The 20,417-nt window shown below is 47.0% G+C and overlaps 1 protein-coding gene and 1 long non-coding RNA gene across 5 annotated transcripts in view; one reads left to right on the top strand and one right to left on the bottom strand.

Annotated features, from left to right (window-relative positions):
- CCSER1 (coiled-coil serine rich protein 1) overlaps window positions 1-20,417 on the top strand; it is an 874,804-nt gene that overhangs the window by 377,508 nt on the left and 476,879 nt on the right. The gene's annotated exons all lie outside the window — the stretch shown is intronic.
- Window positions 3,150-20,417, bottom strand: part of LOC142499954 (uncharacterized) — a 40,723-nt gene continuing 23,455 nt past the window's right edge. The window contains exons 3-4 of the long non-coding RNA XR_012802776.1: window positions 4,421-4,519; window positions 3,150-3,191 (exon numbers count right to left, since the gene is read on the bottom strand). This is a non-coding gene — a long non-coding RNA (uncharacterized LOC142499954). The remainder of the gene's footprint in view (window positions 3,192-4,420; window positions 4,520-20,417) is intronic.

The following is a 20,417-nucleotide window of genomic DNA, read 5'->3' as shown; positions in this document are numbered from 1 at the left end:
AAAGCGCAAATCACATGATAATGCCAACAAGAAAAGGGAGGGATGGTGAAGGAGGGGGGGGGAATGTGATATAACTAAAAAGTGAGGGATATGAGAAAGAAATCCCTAGCAGGGTAGGAATTAAGTGCGGTGAGAAGCAGGGGTCAACGTTTCGGGGTCACTTACCTCTTCTACAGGCCCATTCCCATAGCCACCACAAAGTGGGACTATGGTACTTCCCGACTCCCTCACAGCCAAAACCTCCCAATGTAAAAGCAAATGAACAAAAGTCCAACACTATTGTAAACAGGCAGGTGCAAGCAATATTCAATTAAATAGACTATGTCACATAATGTGTATGTTAATCTAATGCACTAGACACCTGACAAACCATAAGAGCCTGATAATGGAGAATACATGAGTGTATATCGTACAAATGATAATCAGTCTTTGCAGTATAACAACAATCTCTAACAATAACTCTAAGGCTCAAGCAATCAACAGTAATCAGTGGGAAGCCCTGCTTCAATCTATGCTGCTATGGGAAAAACCTGTGATCAGAGAGTGATCCTAATATGATCCTGCTCCGACACTCAGGTGAAAGAATGAGTTGTATATTTACATGTCTTAATATATTAATTGCATTAATTATACAGGTGAACTGCATTTTTCCTTTTAACACTATCTCTGTCTTTTGCTACTCTATATCTTCCTTTACTTTGCAATTTCTCAATATGTTTGTCTCTCCTATCACTCTGCTCCCCACTTTTAAGTCCCTTGGCCCACCCTACACGGACAGTTTCCTAGACTGGGAAACTAAATCTGATACATGGCCTGTGCTGCTGTTGGTACACTTTTTTGACTATGCAGATAGGAATTAGAGATAAAACTTGACTTCCTTATTATGATTTATGACTTTTCTGAACTCTTTGGATAGTAAAATGCGCTATGCATTGGGTAAAGTCACTTACTTATTTTTCAAAGGCTCACATCATCACACTGTACCAGAATTGTGATAAAAGCTCCCAGACCAACAGAATAGTATTATCTGTAATATTACAGATAATTTTAAGGTTCAAGACAACTGCAGTGGCTTGCAGTACTATGTGATGTTACATGTGTAGCCGAGTCCCCTCTTACCTCTAGTGCGGGGAGGGGAGGCTACTGGTTCAAGGCAGCCGCCGGAGCTCTGCGGCGGTCCCGGTTAGCGGGGGCCGCCATCTTGGTGTTCATGCATGCGCGATCGAATGCTTGGGCATGCACAGATAGACTGTAGTTGTGGCAGTCATCTGAGCTGGCTCCGCAAGGGACCACATGTCCTAGAATTCCACAGGAGAGGAGACCATATGGGGCAAGCCCAACGAATAGGAACGGGGGAGGGCAGGAAAGAGGTAATAGCTTTGTCGCGTGAAGGAGCCACGTGCCAGTCGGAGCAGAGGAGGCAACAGGACAGACGCGTCCAGGGAGCAGTGCTTCCCTGGACTATGCCAGTGTTGCCCCGTAGGCCCCAGTCCCTCTAGTTTGTGTGTTGAAGGAAAGGCCCCCAGATAGGGATGCTTCCCCTTAGCGCACAGTAGTATTATCACACCATCGGACAGACGGCCACAGCACCCTCCGTACTGTTGGGGACATTGGGTTATCACATTGGGCTATTATATTGTTACCGTATGGTTATATGTGTGTTAGTACATATATGTTAGTTATATACCTGTGTGTGTATCACTTATTACTGACTGTGTTGGTTCCTGTAAGGGATTATCCCGCCATCACTGGGATCCCTCATAGGTGGAGGCGCTGCACCCAAGGAAGAAAGAGCTCACCACAGGCTCCCAGTGGCGGAGGAATAGGCCTCCTGTGAGCAAACAGGTAATCAGCACGCGCAGTTCCCTTAATCATAGGGAAAGGGGGCTACACATGTATATTATATATGGTCTGAAACTATTACGTTCATTTTCATAGTGTGTTTGGGACTTACATGCCATATCAAGCAAAAATGCGCTGATGCATGGATTTTTTTCATATTTTATACTTGCAGCAGGCATAAAGGTAACGGCTTAATGATCATGTTTGAAATGTTTTACAAATGTTTTACAAAGATTTCTAGACAGTAAATTATATGAATGTTTGCAAAATAGTTTACATCATGGTATCATACAGAAGCCCTTAATGCATCTCTTATTTCTCCTATCGATACACCCTAAATCATCTAAAGAAACACAGGACGCAAATATGAACAATGTGACCTATCTATAAAGCATTTATCATCATTTACTTTTGAAGTTAATACAGGCCTCCTGTAAGAGATGTGTGCAGAGGTACATATAATGGAGACCGATTTGGGTGCAATTATATCTTGGCTTTATTGAGCCTGTTCCTTTATCCAGGCAAAACATACAAAAACAACAAAATAACAAACCGCTATCCCTTTCTAAGGGCTAACTTACTTCCCCAGACCCTATCTGCAGGACTGTGGGATTTAGAGGCAGTTTCTCTTAAACAGTGATGTCCCTGTTACAGCTCCACTTAAGGGGGCATCACAATACTTTACAGTCAGTTGGAGAACAACTGAAATTAAATACAATTATTTTGTTACACAAGAGAGACAGGAAAGGCAAAGTTATGACAGTAGATGGTTGCATTAAATGAACAGAAGTTATACATTCAATTTACAGACATTTCATGGACATTTAAACATATGATTATGGGCACAAGAAACATTTGCAGACAAGATTCAAATTGTGTTTGAAGAGGTACAAGAGCTTACAATCTATTGGCAGGATAAGTTGAAACATTGGGAACAGGGGGTGAGAGGGTTGTTGAGTTCATATTACAATAGAGCAGCTAAAACATAACCAAACATCAGAGGATGGCAGCAAACGGTGACACCCTCTGGCTGCCCTTCGGCTACCGACAAAGGCTTTTGCCTTTGGGGCGACTCAGGTGTTATGTCCCAGAGATTCTTTGGCAGAAATGAAAACAGCAGCATAGCAGCACATAGAATCTCACTGCTGAAAGCAATGAATAAATCTGATTTGGATGTGTTGTGCGGCAATTGTTTTCCCCCGCTAAGAAAAACATGATGCTAGTGGGTGGAGTTTGGATATTGTTGGTGGCACACATATGCAAATGATATGCATACAAATAAAACTGCAAGTATGCACCACGTTTGTGCTCCAGAAATGCATCAAATGATCTGTCAACTTTTTCTTCACCTAAAAGACAAATGCAAGTAGACACAAACAATTCTTAATGCATTTATATATACCAAAATGGTACACAACATACAGAGAATAAGAAAACGTGCGCCTGAAGAACATGAATAATGACACATCAACATGTGCCACTAATGATTTGGGAGAGAAATTTGTTTTTTGACCCAATGCACTCTTTCAACACATTTTCAAAAAATCATTCTTTAGAAATAGTCCCCAGGGTATTATGATACATATGGTAGGTTTTTTTTTTTCCATCAGAGTCTACTAGCTAAAGACCTGGGGCAAACTGGTGCAAAAAGAACAGCATATTTATTAAGAGTACAATGTTTTTGCTGATAAATCTGGTGCCGTGTTTTTTCCCAGTTTTACTGCGAGGAGACTTTGATTAATAAACCCCACTATATGCGCAACGTTTTTATGCCTGTCTCAAGTTATCGGCATTGCTACAGCCTTTTGCCTTGATAACTGAGTTTTCAGTTAAGACCAGGGTTGCCACCTTCTATTGAAGGCTAACCCAGAAACTTTTTGCAGGAACTTTTTTTTACATTTATTTATATATTTATTTATCTTACATGTGGCATCTCCCGGCATCTGGCGGCATCATCACCTCTGCAAGGTCCACTCAGCGACGTCAAAAGGCACGCGTTGCCATGACAACGTAATGTTACAACGTCAAGTTGCCATGACAATGGGATGCCTTATGGCGCAGAGTCGTTGCATCAGTTGTCATGGCAACGTAACGCTGCGTGGTGCAGTGACGTCACGTAGAGTCCTGTTGCCATGGCAACGTGCATCACGTGATGTCACATAGTGTCCCATTGTTATGGCAACTGAGCGCTATTTGACGTCGCGCAGCCATGTTGACGGGATTTGCAGGGGGAGAGCCGCCACCTCCCCGGAGATTTTTCAGGTAAACCCGTAGCCAGGAGATACACGGCCGAAACCCGTAGTTTTCGGGTCAAACCCAGAGTGGTGGCAACCCTGGTTAAGACTCCAGCTGTAATAAGTATCGGTCAGTTTACCTAAAGACCTTTACACACATTCCCAGCTAGCTCAAACTCCTACACTCACCACATCATGAATATATATTTATGTCAAAAAGAGTGCTACTGAGCATGGCAAATGTATACAACAAAAGACAGGGGTGCCCAATGCTACATCCAATTGACAAAGCATATATGGTAATAAGTATAAAGGTTAAATACTTCAATAATAATAATAATTACCTGGTTATGTAGTTAAACCCTTTGGCCAAAGCATCACAAGCCTCAATTTGATGTAGCATTGGGCACCCTTGTCTTTTGTTGTTTACCTAAAGACCTTACCTGCAAAGATATAATATACACACATACTTAGTGTGACTAGATTTTCAAATGTAAAAACCAGGACACATTAAACAATATTTATAAAACAAGTTGTATCAAACTGCGCCCCCCCCTTTTTTTTGTTGCTTTTTTCCCTCTCCCCCATTTCCACCCATCCTCCCTCTTCTCTCCCTCTCCCCCATCCTCTTCCCCCATCCTCTCTCCTCCCTCTCCCCCATTCTCTCTCCTCCCTCTCCCCCATCCTCTCTACCCCCCTTCCTCTCTCCCCCCACTCCCTCTCCTTCCTCTCCCCCCACTCCCTCTCATCCTCTCCCCCCACTCCCTCTCCATCTTCTCTCCCTCCCCACTCCCTCTCCATCCTTCCTCTCCCCCACTCCCTCTCCTTCCTCTCCCCACACTCCCCCTCATCCTCTCCCCCCACTCCCTCTCCATCTTCTCTCCCTCCCCACTCCCTCTCCATCCTTCCTCTCCCCCACTCCCTCTCCTTCCTCCCCCCACTCCCTCTAATCCTCTCCCCCCACTCCCTCTCCATCCTTTCCCCCCACCCCCACTGCATCTCCATCCCCACTCCCTCTGCATCCTCTCTCCCCCAACTCCCTCTACCTCCTCCCCTCCCCACTCCTCCATCCTCTCTCTCCACCCCCATTCCCTCTCCATCCTGTCTGCCAACCCCAACTCCCTCTCCATCCTCTTTCCCTCTTTTGTTTTTTTCCCTCTCCCTATCCTCACTCTCCCCTGCCTCTCCACCCATCCTCCATCTCCCCTATCCTCCCTCTCCCCCCATCCTCTCTCCTCCCTCTCCCCCATCCTCTCTCCTCACTCTCCCCCATCCTCTCTCCTCCCTCTCCACATCCTCTTCTCCCTCTTCCTCCCTCTCCCCATCCTTTCTCCTCCCTTTTCCTCCTTCTCCCATCCTCTCTTCTCCCTAATCCCCCATTCTCTCTCCCTCTCCATCCTTCCTCTCCCCCACTCCCTCTCTCCCCCCACTCCCTCTCATCCTCTCTTCTCCCTAATCCCCCATTCTCTCTCCTCCCTGTCCCCCCATCCTCTATCCTCCCCCATCCTCTATCCACCCACTCCCTCCCCATCCTCCCTCTCCCCCCACTCCCTCTCCATCCTCTCTCCCTTCCATACTCCCTCTGCATCCTCTCACCCCCACTCCCTCTTCACCCTCTCCCCCACTCCCTCTCCATCCTCTCTCTGCACCCCACAGCCTCTCCATCCCACACTCCCACTCCATCCTCTCCCACACTCCCTCTCCATTCTCTCCCCCACTCCCACTCCATTCTCCCCCCCCACTCCCTCTCCATCCTGTCTCCCCCCCAATTCCTCTCCATCCTATCTCCCCCCACAACTCCCCCTCTCTCCCCCCACAATTCCCTCTCCATCCTCTTTCCCCACTCCTTCTCCAGCCTCTATCCCCCCCACTCCCTCTCCATCCTCTCTTCCCCCCACTCCCTCCTCTCTCCTCCCACTCTCTTTCCATCCTCTCTCCCCCCTTCCCTCTCCATCCTCTCTCCCCCCCACTCCCTCTCCATCCTCTCTCCCCCCCATTCCCTCTCCATCCTCTCTCCCCCCACTCCCTCTCCATCCTCTCTGCCCCCCACTCCATCCTCTCTCCCCCCACACTCTCTCCATCCTCTTTCCCCCCATTCTCTCTCCATCCTCTCTCCCCCCACTCCCTCTTCATCCACTCTATCTCCATCCTCTATCTCCCCTACTCCCTCCTCATCCTCTCTCCGCCCACTCCCTCTCCATGCTATCTCCCCCCCCACTCCCTCTACTGTACATCCTCACTCCCCACCCCCACTGCCTCTCCATCCTCTCTCCCCCCACTCCCTCTCCACCCTCTCTCCCCATATATACACACAAACACTACACCATATACACACATACCAAACATGCAAAATTAGTTCAACACACACATACCATCTACAGTACAAATACACATTTATATTCAACATATGCAAAAACTAAATATACAACATATACCTACACATAATGCATGAAACACACATATGCATTACAAATACACACACACAAACACACACACCCATTTACCAACACACACACACCTACCAACACAGACACACAGAACCGGGAGATCTATAGAGGAGTAGCTCTAAGCAGCAGCTCAAAGCTGGAGTGCTCTGCAGCGCCACCTATTGCCCAGAAGCTGTAGAAGCCAACAAAACCCTGCTCTCCTCCTCCCTCGTAACGGCTACAGCTGTTCTTATCTGATCGGCTCCGCGCTCTGCCGTCGGCATCCTCCTCTGATCTCCTTCAACCTGCGGTCTCCCCCTACCCACCCAAAACGGTAGGACACCTCACCAATAACCGGGACTGTCCCAGCTAAACTGGGACATTTTCACAATTTTTGGGGCACCGGGACAGCTCACTAGAAACCGGGACTGTCCCGGCTAAACCGGAACATCTGTTCACCGAACACATACTGTATTTTCCAGCACTAAGGCTTATGTTTACATAATAATGTTTAATGCATAAACAGTTGAGGTAAAATAAAGTTGATTTGTAAGTCTGCAGCCTCCCACTCCTAGGCTGCAATGTTAATATTTTATTTCTCCTAATACATTTTGCTTAGAGGTCTGATTTTCAGATGTATGAATGGGATTGATACCTTTTGTGAGTCAAAATCAGCAAAATTCGGTTGAGCCTATCCTGAATTTTAAACCCTTATTTAAACAAATTGTACCCTTTTATATGAACTCAGTGTCAGTAAGAAAAAACATCACTCACTCTTCTTATGTACCTGTGCTACCAGGTAGCTTTACTTATTATTGATTTCTATTTACAGTATTATTATACATTCAAAGCCGTTGGCCTGCACATCATCATCACCACATGCCTCTTGTTTTCCAATAGCTATCAAAGTCTCCTGCAGTTCTACAGTAACTTCACCTATAGTTTGTTGGAGGCTTTGGAAGGTCTTGATGAAGAAGCTGACGTCTCCCTCTCTACTGATATATTGCTATACCTACTTTCAGTTCTAAATCAATAGCACCTTAAGGCACAATATTTAATTAAATGCGTAAAACAAATAAGTCAAATCTTGTTTTGATTTTGTGCTTTTCAGAAGCATACAGTATACTACTGCTTGCAATATTTGTCTGAGCTGCAGGATACTGTGGACAAATACACGTCTAGTAAACCATAGTCCCCGTCCTAACACTTGTAGGTCCACAAAACTTTAAGTCACGGTTCAGAATGTGACGTTACCTAAAACAGGAACGGACGTTACTGTATTTTTCCTGAGGTAACATGTTTCCTCAAAGCTAATTTTATGCAAAAACAATAGTCTTTTTTTAAATTTCATTAGCATAGTACAGAAGTCTTGTTATTGTAGCACAACATTCTATTATCTTCTAATGACTATTAAGTATGTTATTAGCTCTACACCGATCGAGATGCTGAAATAGGTCTTTAGCTCAAGTTAAGAAGGAGAGGAGAAGGAATTAACAGCGAGAAATAATGCTATGTTAGTAAAATCATACTTACATATGTAGCAGACGTTATTGCACCTGTTATCGCACGATAACACATTATCGCTGGCCCGAGTTTGAACCCGTTATTGCTTGATTTACTATTGTTTACTTGTGATTTACACAATCAAATTGCAGGATTTTGCTTGTTACCGTCCAGTAATGGGTGCAATAACATCGGCAACATCTGTAAATGTGGTGCTTCACCCATCCAGACCCTTTAAAAGCCATATTGTAGGTTCTAGATCTGAGTACCACCAAGTTAAGGTACAGATGTGTCCTCCTGTTCTCTCCTGCTAGCCTAGGAAAATCTGTGGCTATCTCACAGAAACGCTGCAACATTTCTGTGATATTTCTCCAGCTAGACTATTGGCCCATCGGATTAACACAGCAGAAGGCCCTGCTATTTGAATGGGACTGCAGGGGCACCCGCTGTTTTAATCCGATAGGCAATTAGTCTGGCTGCAGAAACATCAAAGAAATGTTGCAGCGTTTCTGTGAGATAGCCACATATTTTCCTGGAGAGAACAGGAGGACACGACTGTATGGCCTAACTCAGGGGTGAGCAAACTTTTTATGCCGAGCCCCCCTTTTTATCCATGAAATTTCTCGGGCCCCCCCCTGCGTGATGTCATCAAAATCACATGAAAAAAACCCTTTATTAAACGGTATACAATGTAAATACAAATATGTCTAAATACTTACATATTTTAACAGCTCGCGCTTGCAAAATTAGACTGCGTCCACGCTGCCGCTGAGAGCGGTTACATCACCAACTCTCCAAGCATGAGCACAAGGTGTCCTGCATAATTTTGCAAGCACGAGCAGGAAGTTTTTTTTTTTTACATTATTTCTGTACATTCATAGTATGAGTGATATAGGTGCAGCCTACCTTTTCACTTGCAGAGGATCGCAGCAAAGCAGGTTGCCAGCGGAGGAGAACTCCAAAAACCAGGGTGTGCAGCGCACAGCAAACGAGGAGAGCAGGTCTTGCAATAAAAAGTCCTTTATTGGGGAATCATATGGTGTGGAACAGCAGCAAACCTTCTACGCGTTTCGTTCGGATGAACTTTATCAAGAAGTGCTGTCTGTTGTATGTGCAATCATTTAAATGTAGCTGACTGCCGTATTTTCGCGCCACTGGTGACGTCACTGAACGTCACTGACCGATAGGGAATACGAACGCCGCGCATGCGCCCCGCGCCAGAGTCCTAAGGGATTCCCTGCTCAGTGCCAGCCGCGCTCAATCATGAGGGGTACGCCCAGCAGGGCGGCTCTACAGATGAGAGCACGCCTCTGGCACTCGCAGGGGACTACCTCCTCCTCCCCGTCCGGCGCATGCGCGGTAGTATAACTACATGAAATCCCCTGTTGTATTCTTTGCGATCTTGTTTAAGGTTTCTAACCAAAGGGAAAAATTTTTTCATGATTGTGATGATATCTTATAAATACAGGGACAGTCCATATTAATGCACTGAACTGGAAAATTACTGAGCAGTCAGCTGCAATGTAAAGTGCATGGTAAGACATACTGTACAGATACAGAAATTTTTATCCTAAATACAAGATCAATATATAACAGAATTTACAAAAAAACAAAAAACAAATACACATGATCAAAGTGTAAGAATATGCAGATGCAAACAAATGACAAGCAAACAAGTTACTCAATATTAGTAAGATGCACATATCTATACAGTTTATTGATTTGTTAAAACTAAAACACATTTAACACAAAGCGGAGGAGAGCAGGAACACAGCGCTATTGCAGGGCAGACACCGGAAGGAGGGGTATTTGACATCACAGCGCTCGGGCGTGCTCCTCCCCGTACCTCCGAATCACGTGTCCGCCACCTGCACTATCCTGTTCGGCCACCCATGCACATCTTCGGCTGCCTGGCCGCGCACATCTTCTTGGATGCCCGCACACAGCTTTATAATCTTGCTCCCGGGGCGCCCCCCCTAAATAATCTTGCGCCCTCCCAGTTTTTGCACCACTGCATTCAATCACAACACCCACACACACACAATCAGAACGCACACAACCAACACTCAATCACAACACCCACACACACACTCAATCACAACACACACAAGCAACCAACAGACACAACACACACACAACACATACTCAATCACAACCAGACACAGCACACACTCAATCACAACACCCACACGCACAGGACACACACAATCACAACCAACACAACACACACACTCAATCACAACCAACACAGACATAACACACTTAATCACAACACCCACTACACAGCACACACTCAATCACAACACCCACACACAGCACACACTCAATCACAACCAGCACAACAAAGACGCAACACACACTCAATCACAACACACACACACACAATCACAGACAAAACACACTCAATCACAACCAACACAGACAACACACACACAAACATACTCAATCACAACAGACAGACACAAAACACACACACACACACTTTCACCTGGCGGGGGGGGAGTAACTAAACCTGCTCCGGTCCCCCCGATGTGCTGCTGAAAACAGGCGGGTAACAAACAGGAGGTGGAGGGCTTGTCTGTGTGCAGGGAAGACCCTGCCCCGGCAGGAAGGCCCCACCCCCACTGCAGGCAGACAGCAGAGAAGAAGCACAGAGAAGCCCCGCCCCACAGCAAGGCCCCGCCCCCGCAGCAGGCAGACAGACAGCACATAAAAGCAACAGCAGCACGGAGCTTGAGCTGCTTTGCCGCCCGTGCACAGCTCTGCCCGCCCCCAGGTTTCCCCGCACGCAGCCTGCGCCCACCTAAATAATGTTGCACCCCCCAGTTTGCGCACTGCTGGCCTAACTAACATAGTGTTAAGTCTCAGTGTTAACTTCAATGGACTTCTGTGGATATGCACTGGTATAGTAAGGCCTAATTGGTATATAACTTGCATCTCATTATGATTAATGGCCATTACAGATAACGTATAGCTCTCTGGTCCTAACATGACTTTAAAGCAGCAGTTCCCCCTAACTTCCCCCTCTCCCTTTCTTTTACAGCATGGGAACTAGGGGTCCTTCGGAGCTAAACTGCACTATTTTCAGTTACACTGACATCTCGGTTCCCGAGATACTTACTAGTTAATTTACCAGCATTACTTCCTGGTTTTTAAAGGGGATTTAAATGACTGTTCTATAAGAAGCATTCCAGATGATGTTGCGGCTTTCTATTGGTCTGAGATATGGCAGCCATTTTGTTTGCCCTGGAGGGAGATTTAAACCCGGTAAATTCATTAGTAAGTATCCAAGGGACCCCGGTTCTAATACAGTAACAAAATAGGGGTTTATGAAAAACAGTAGTTGTGATTGCTGCTTTAAGTTAGGTTAAAAATTGTAACAAAGAAATCAATCCCAATGCTCCCCTCCCTGGGGCTGAAGCGCAATACTTTTATTGGTATCTCAAGAACCGGGGGTCCCTTTAACTTAACACAACATAATGCTTTTTAGCTCAGGGAACCACAACAATGCCATCTATATATATATTTTTGAAAACTTTGTATATTTGCTGTGCTTATGGGCAATCAGATTGGTCAGTTGGTCTGTCACTCACCCTCTGGCGAATCAGATTGGTCTGTGGCCCGGCCCCGCCCCCGCACACCTCCCATTGGCCTGCGACATTCGTTCACCACACCTACACCACTGGCACACTCGCCCAAGAATCACTGAGCTTTGGGAGTACGCTTGACAGCACCAGTTTGACGCCTCACCGCCTGCTCTCACCTCAGAAAAGAAATTAACCCCAGCGCTCATCCCCTGCGGAATACTGAGGTACAGTGCCTTCTTTGAACCAAAGTAGATGCCATTTATGCTTTTACACCCCCCCCCTCCCGCCACACACACATCTCCCTCCCGCAACACTCCCCCCCCCCCTCTCCAACACCGCACGGTAGCACGCCGGACCTCGCAAAAATGCGGCCCGCACACCGTCCTGTGTACCGCGTCCCCACACCTCCCGTTCATCGCCTCCCCACCACCTCAACACACTTTGAATGACGTCGGATATCTCGGCCCCGCACACTGTACTGTCTAATGTGGCCGCACACCGTACTGTCTAACGTCGCCCCACACCTCACGAACAGCGCGTCTTCACCGCCACCCTCAACAATGCATATTAGTACCATTTGCGACGATGCACGCCCTCTCTGTACCGCACGGCCTCTTGCTGCTGCGCACACTCCTCTGTACCCTGACACCACCCCTCCTGTTCACCGCGTATCCACCCCGCTGCTTCCCCTCAAACCACATCACCAATGGCCACCTCACCAATGCCACGCCGGCACCCTCTCTGTCCCGCACACCCTACTGTGGACCCTGGAACAGCTCACGTTCACCGCCCCTCCCACCCTCCAACCTCTGTTACTCACACGACGCATGCCCTCTCGGTACCGCACGGCCTCTCGCTCCCGCACACACACTCCTCTGTACCCTGCCACCACCCCTCCCGTTCACCGCGTACCCACCCCTCCCCCTCAAACCACCTCACCAACGGCCATCTCAACAATCCCACGCACGCCCACTCGGCCCCGCAGGCCCTCTCCGTCCCGCACACCCTCCTGTCTACCCTACCACCACACACGCATCCCCACCCCTCCCCGTCAACAGTACCGCGGACACACAACTACCATTCACTGCCTCACCACCCCTCCCGTTCACCTCAACCCATCACTTTGGACGACGCCGGACATCTCCGCCACGCACACCCTACTGTGTCACGTGGATCCACACATCAGCATCAGCGCCTCTTCAACCCTCCCCCCTGCCCCTCCCCCCACACCCCTCCCCCTACACCCCCCTCACATACCCCTCCCCTCAACCTCTTCCCTCGCCTCCCCTCACCCCTCAGCCCCCCTCACCCCCCCATCCCTCACCACCCCTCCCCTCATCCCCCCCTTCCCCTACATTATTATACAACATTTACACACAATAATTACGGATTAACATCCCAGGCAACGCCGGGTCTCTCATCTAGTTCTATATAAAAAAGGGAGGGGTTAAAAAATACAAATAAATATGGAAATGGGGGATCCTTGGAAATAGGAGCCGCGTGTTTGAACTCTGAGGGTTTCACCCGAGACTCTAAGGCAGGGACGGAACTGGTCAGCGGTGGGCCCCGGTGTAAGTAAAACAAAAAAAGCCTCCCCCTCTCCATCCCCACCTCTCCCCGGAGACTTACTTTTGGAGTGGAGCCTTACACGGTGGTGACGGAGGGAACCCACCTGGGTGTTGGTTGTGGAAGTTGAGTCCAACTTCCTGGTAGGCCTAACCTCCCTGTTAGTACCACCTGGGTGGGCTCCCTTCATTGCCTCCGCCAGGTATCATCCTGCACTACAGGTAGGGTCCAGGTAGGGGGTATGACAAGGGGGAGGTGTCCTTACAAACGTTGTTCCGACTTCTAAAATAAGTGCCGCCACGTGGGAGGATGGGTCCCTAATAGTGGTGGGCCGCTGCACCTATTGTAGTTCCGCCTCTCCTCTAAGGTAAGAAAGCTTATTCCCTCCACACACAAAAAAAGAGCAGAATGGATTACTGCTTTCATATTTGTATTGAAAGTCTATGATTATACCTTTGCTACCCTGTGAATTTTGTGTACAAAATATTTAGGTCATTTTGTCTGCCCTGGCTTTTTGTTTCACACTTATATATTCCCTTTCTCATTTATCCTCGGTGCACCTACTGTACTTTCAGGCAAAATATTTTGCTTTCCCTGCCTTCTCTACTGATTTTCCACATAAATGTATCTGCTGTGCTTTTTGGATGTTTTTCTTGTGAATTAAAATCACTCATTACCCTCTTCATCTAGTTAGACATACAAACTCCTTTTTTAAACAATTCTGTTACCACTTGGGACCACACAACATGTACATTTTATTGTATTAATTGTTGCAACCTTTATCATTTCATTTTATATTCATAGTTACCTCCCATTGATATTTAATTGAGAATCCCATTTGCCCTACCAATATAGCACCTGGAATTGCAAACAGAAAATCATCTACATTTCCCCGAGCAGTGGGGTACCATTTATAATGCCATTTTGTATTTAAAAGAGGTACTTTCAATCTAATTATCTGGACTAATAATTTTGCTCATGTATTCATGACAAAATTCATCAATCAAACACAATTACACATGATAAATGGCACCTTTGATCAAATAATCTTCTATGCAGAAGTGTGTAGCAAGCTACCAGAAAGCATGTCTTGAAGCATAGAATTGTATTTCTGCTTGTATAGAGGTGCACATTTATGGCACCATTATTACTCTACTGTACAGTTCTGTCAACTTATGTTTTACACAGATCTGTTACGAATCCAGATTTGTGCAATTAGAATGTTACCAGATGTTTTATTCAGGGAGACAGGAGAAAAAGTCCAGTCAGACCATATGCAGAGCCTAGTTTATTTTCATATTACCCTCGCACTTTGATGCACAGACACACACACACGTGTTTGTCATTTTTTTGGGGCCAAACCCACTCTTGATTGTGTGACATTGGGACTTTGAAGTATGTTTTATTTCCTTAGAAAGCATCTAGCCGACATTTTTACAGAGGAAACCTACTAGTGTGTAGAACACTTTGATAAGCAACATATATATATATATATATATATATATATATATATATATATATATATATACCCGGCGTTGCCCGGGATGTAAATCTGTAATAGGTATTATTATTTATAAATAGTTGAAAAGAAACATGGAAGAAAATGTAATACGATATTGTTGTTTAAAAATGGTTTATTGTAAACACACCACAGTACAATGTATATTTTGGTGACATAAGTGATGTAAAAATGTGAGGTTTGTGTCCCGCTAGGGTGTGAGTGGGTGTGAGGCATCGGGTGGGTGTTCAGTACGGGTGGCAGGTGGCTAGTGGAGTGCTGGCTGTGGGTGGGAGTCCCGCTAGGGTGTGAGTGGGTGTGAGGTGCCGGGGTGGGTGGTGAGTGGGTGCGGCGGCTAGTCAGTGATGTCGGTGCGGGAGGCGGCGGGTGTGTCGAGTGTGGCAGGTGGGTGAGAGGCGGCAGATGTCTGTTGAGTGAGGCCGGTGGCTGTGGGGCGCAGGGGTGTGAGGCGGCGGGTGGCTGAAAGGCAGAGGCGGGAGGTGGCAGGAGTGCAGGCGGCGGGTGGGTGAAAGGCAGGGGCGGGAGGGGGGTGAAAGGCAGGGGTGGGAGCGGGTTGAAAGGCAGGGGCAGGAGCAGGGTGAAAGGCAGGGGCGGGGGGGGAAGGCAGGGGCAGGGTTGAAGGCGGGGGCGGGGGGGAAGGCAGGGAAGGGGGGCGGAGGTAGGAGGCAAGGGGGGGTGTCACTGTGTGTCTGTCTCTGTGTGTGTCATTGTGTCTGTCCCTGTGTGTGTCATGTGTGTGTCAGTCCCTGTGTGTGTGTCAGTGTGTCTGTCCCTGTGTGTGTCATTGTGTCTGTCCCTGTGTGTGTCATGTGTGTGTCAGTGTGTCTGTCCCTGTGCGTGTCAGTGTGTCTGTCACTGTGTGTGTCAGTGTGTCTGTCACTGTGTATGTCGGGGGGGTGGCGGAGGGGATGGGTCAAAAACGGAGCTGAGGAGGGGTCAAAAATGGAGCTGGGGGAGGAGTCAAAAACGGAGCTGGGGGAGGGGTCAAAAACAGAGCTGGGGGAGGGGTCAAAAACGGAGCTGAGGGGGTCAAAAATGGAGCTGGGGGAGGGGTCAAAAATGGAGCTGGGGAGGGGTCAAAAACTGAGCTGAGGGAGGGGTCAAAAACGGAGCTGGGGAGGGGTCAAAAACAGAGCTGGGGGAGGGGTCAAAAATGGAGCTGGAGGGGGTCAAAAACGGAGCTGGGGGAGGGGTCAAAAATGGAGCTGGGGGAGGGGTCAAAAACGGAGCTGGGGGGGGACAAACACCCACCCCCCCTCCAGCAGTAGCAATTCCTCACCTCAGGCAGCAGCAGCAGAAGTGTGGCCAGGGGTTGGGGACCCCTGGGTTAGAGCGCACCGGCCAATGAGAGCCGTGGGGGGGGGGAGCAATCCGGAGGGGTGAGACATATGTGTGTGTATATACTTTTAGACCAAACCGGCCAATGAGAGGTGTGCGAGGGCGGGTGGGCCAAGGGAGCCATCTCATTGGCCTGAGGTGGAGTGACGGGCCAAAGGTCCAATGTGATTGCCCCTAGACACAGGGACATACAATGTTTAAAAAAAAAAATATATATATATATTACACTTTTGTCTGTTTTTGTATTATTTCCCTGAAACTTTATTTATGGTAAAAGTGCCTTTAACGTCTTGCTCCATACAGACCTACAGTATCATTACATACTCATTTTTTTCTATTAGAAATTCTTTTTTGACAGCTTATTGAAAGTCCTAGTTGACATCTAATATGCTTTGCAATAATTTGCACTGTATTCTCTCAATGTCACAGCACAAAAAAACACCAGTGTATAATTTAAGCCTTAGGTATGAAATGATATCAGAGGCAAATTGGATGCCAAAATCGAAAATTATACCTCAATAAAGATTTCTCCCATATTTTGCATTTTATGGAAATTGGTTGCATTGATGGATGAAAAGGAAAGTATTGTGTATAGTTATATTTCATATTTCTATACAAATAATGTTCTTTATATTTCTAAGGAAATACTAAAGCAAAAAGAGGTAGAGTTGTATGTCACTGACTCATAACTTGACGTTTCCAAAATTGTTGAGAGAAAACTTTAATGTTCCTTTAAAAAATGTTTTTTTGTAATAAAATATTGAAATGATCTTTATCGTTTCAGTGCCACAAATATTAAATGCTGCTTTAACTCATTTATTAGGGTAAAAGAACATTGTTCATGATAGTGCTCTAATGACCTTGGGTACTGAACATGTGATCAATAAATAGTATCTTGATTGAAGAAGGATGGTAGGCTGGGTTAATGGTGTATAAGTGAGTATATGAGGTATATAGGTGGGCGTATAGCTAAGACATATGTATGATGTCCTGGTGAGTGTAGTGAATGGAGATATATAAGCCCCACCACATCACTCCCATTAAGGACCTGTCTGAAAAAACGCCTATGAACACCTATAGTATACCTCCTAGTACAATGATAAGTACAATGACTCACGTGAACCATGCCCGTACGAAGCGCCGCACAGGCGTGAAATGCGTAAGAGAAGGAGGCTTTTTTGCTCCCGTCCCTGTCTGCACCATGATGTGTGAATAAAGCATTTTTTTACCATACCGCTGCTGTCCCGTGGAGTCCTGTTGCTGTGCTGTGCTCTGCATTTCCGCATCCTGTGGCTACCTGATCTTTAACTCATTTATTAGGCTATGCTTAAAAGTATAACATGTTTCCTTCACACAAGCACAAAACTTATACACATTTAGCTCTATGTATCAAATGAAGAATTCTGGCTCACCTTTGGGGTGAGAGCGCGGGGCCTCTTACTTTTTCTGGCATCTCCTCCTACTTCTCATCTCTGGCATCTCCTCTAACTACATCGCGTTGTCGTGACGATGCGGCATCAGTTGTCTTCGCGTTGTCATAGCGACACGTCATTATGTGACATCGCTTTGTTATGTTGTCATGGTGACGCATCATCGTGTGGCGTTGCAGTATGATTTTACTTTGCGTTGATATGGCGAAGCATCGTTACAAGGAGAAGATGCCAGAGATGAGGAGCCGTAGGGTGGAGATGACGGAGGTTACAGAGGCCCTGCGCTCTCCGCTGCTAATCAGTTGAAATGTTATAAGCTGCGCTTATATTGCCGGCGACAGCGACGTGATGTCGTGTCAAAACAAATGCATTGCCGTCATCGCGTGGCTTTTAGTAAGCACGACGCGATGGTGCGATAGAGCGACGGCTTGGTCGCGATCGCTGGAGGTCATATCTCAATTTAATTTTTTCACCGACCATAGATTGACGTCGCCGTCACATTGCCGTCACTATAAGTATAGCCTAAGGAAGAGCGCGGGCCACTGTAAGCGCGTGGCTCGGTGCAGTGACACCAATGTCACCGCCACCAAGCCGGCCCTGCCTGCAACGGACAGGGACTATGTATTAATCTAGCCTGTGCCATTTTGGGAACATCTGAGTTCTGTCTGTGACAAGATGAGGGATTGATGGAGCAAAGTAGGAGGGGTTAGGGAGGGGTTACATTTGCACATTGGATCAGGTCTTTTCTTGTGGTTTTCTGCTTTGTATTTTTCTGTCACTTTAAAGGTGAGTGTACGTCTTTTTTTTGTGCAGCATGCATCAAATTCTAAAACAGTAATAAATATGTGGCATTTCAGACAGAAATGGATATGCTACAAAATGCCTCTTTCTCATCAAAGAGCCCTATTTCAATGCCTGGGTGGGAGTAAGGCTAAGACATGAACTAAGACTGAACGACACGGTATTGGAATCTTACACTACAATACTGTGCTAATGAGATGTACTCCGGACATTGTTTTTGCATATAATTAGATGGGTGGATATGCATTAACTTCAGGGAAAATAACTTTCTTTACTGTTTTTGGTAATGTCCCATTATGAGGCCTGATTTTGCGGAGCTTTGTGGATCTAGTACTGTCAGTGGAGTAATTGTGATAAACAACTTTCTTTTATTTGACAATACTTAAGCATTTTAATATTTGAGGGATTTGCATTTTTACTGTTTTGTTCTCAATCTTGTATAACGTTTTCTCCACTTACGACCTTTCCTCCCATGGTCTAGCACAGTGGTGCACAAACTGGGGGGTGCGCCCCCTTCGGAGGGCACAGGATTAGTTAGGGGGAGGGCGCAGGCGGCTGTGTGCGGAAGGGTGAAGAAATTCAAGCACTGTGCTGCTGCTTCTCTGTGCTTGCTGGGGGAGGGGCAGGACCTTGATGTGGAGTTGGGGCTTGTCTCTGCACACAGACATCCCCTCCTCCTTTCTGTTTTCAGCTGCACACGGGAGACCGGAGCACGCTTGTACTTCCCCCCCCCAGGTGAAAGTGTGTGACTGTTTGATTGTGTGTTGTGTATGTGTGTCTGTGTTGTGTGTGTTGTGATTGAGTGTGTGGTGTCTGTGTTGGCTGTGATTGAGTGTTGTGTGTGTGTTGTGATATGAGTGTGTGTTGTGATTGAGTGTGTGTGTTGTCTGTGTTGGTTGTGATTGAGTGTGTGTGTGTGTGTGTGTTGTGTCTGTGTGTGTGTTGTCTGTGTTGGTAGTGATTGTGTGTGTGTTGTGTCTGTGTTGGTTGTGATTGTGTGTGTTGCGATTGAGTGTGTGTGCTGTGTCTGTGTGTGCTGTGATTGTGTGTGTGGTGTGATTGAGTGTGTGTGTTGTGTGTGCGGTGTGATCGAGTGTATTGTCTGTGTGTGTTGTGATTGAGTGTTTGTTGGTTGTGATATAAGTGTGTGTTGTGTTTGTGTGTGTTGTGATTGAGAATGTGAGCTGTGTCTGTATTGTGATTGTGTGTGTGTGTGGTGATTGAATGCAGCGGTGTGTGTAAACTGGGGGGTGCGCCACCTTGAGGGGGCGCAAGATTATTTAGGGGGGTGCGGGCAGCGAAACCTGGTGTGCGTGGACTGGCAAACGCTGTGCGCGGGCGGCCAAGAAGCTGTGCACGGGCGGGCAGCCGAAGAAGATATGCGCAGGCGGCCGAACAGGATAGTGCAGGTGGTGGTCATGTGATGGTATTTGTGCACGCGTAGGGGCTTCGGCGGTACAGGGGAGGAGCAGCCCCAGTGCTGTGATGTCAAACGTCCCTCCTTCCGGTGCCTGCCCAACAATAGCGCTGTGGTCCTGCTCTCCTCAGCTGGCAACCTGCTTCGCTGTGATCCTCTGCAAGTGAAAGGGTAGGCTGCCACTATATCAATCATACTATGAATGTACAGAAATAATTTTAAAAAATTGAAAACACAACATTGAAAACAGAAAAAATAAAAAATAAATAATACATAATACTGTAGGGAGGATTTTGGATGACACTGGGGACAGCAAGCCAAAGAGCAGGGAGAATAAAAAGTCAAATGGGAGAAGGAAAAAAAGGAGGGGAAGGAAAAAAAAAAGGGGGGGGGAGAGGGAAGGGAGGTAACAAAGAGGTGGATGAATGTCCTCCCAAAAGGATTGCCTTTGTGCACGTATGCTCTTCCAAGCTTGGTACATGGGGAGACAAACAAAATTGACTCCTCCCGGTACCTCCGAAGCCCCCATGCGTGCGCACACACAACCTCACGTGGCCGCCAAATGCACTATCCTGTTGGGCTGGCCGCGCACATCTTCTTGGTCGTCCTTGCATATCTTCTTGGACATCCGTGTAAAGATATATCGCCCTCCCGCACATAGTGTCTGCCGGCCCGCGCACACCAGATTTTGCCGCACGTCGCATGCAACCTCCCTAAATAATCTTGCGCCCCCCAGTTTGCGCACCGCTGCATT

Source organism: Ascaphus truei, chromosome 1, assembly GCF_040206685.1.
Source record: "Ascaphus truei isolate aAscTru1 chromosome 1, aAscTru1.hap1, whole genome shotgun sequence".
Taxonomy (NCBI): domain Eukaryota; kingdom Metazoa; phylum Chordata; class Amphibia; order Anura; family Ascaphidae; genus Ascaphus; species Ascaphus truei.
This window is presented reverse-complemented; position numbering and strand designations above follow the sequence as displayed.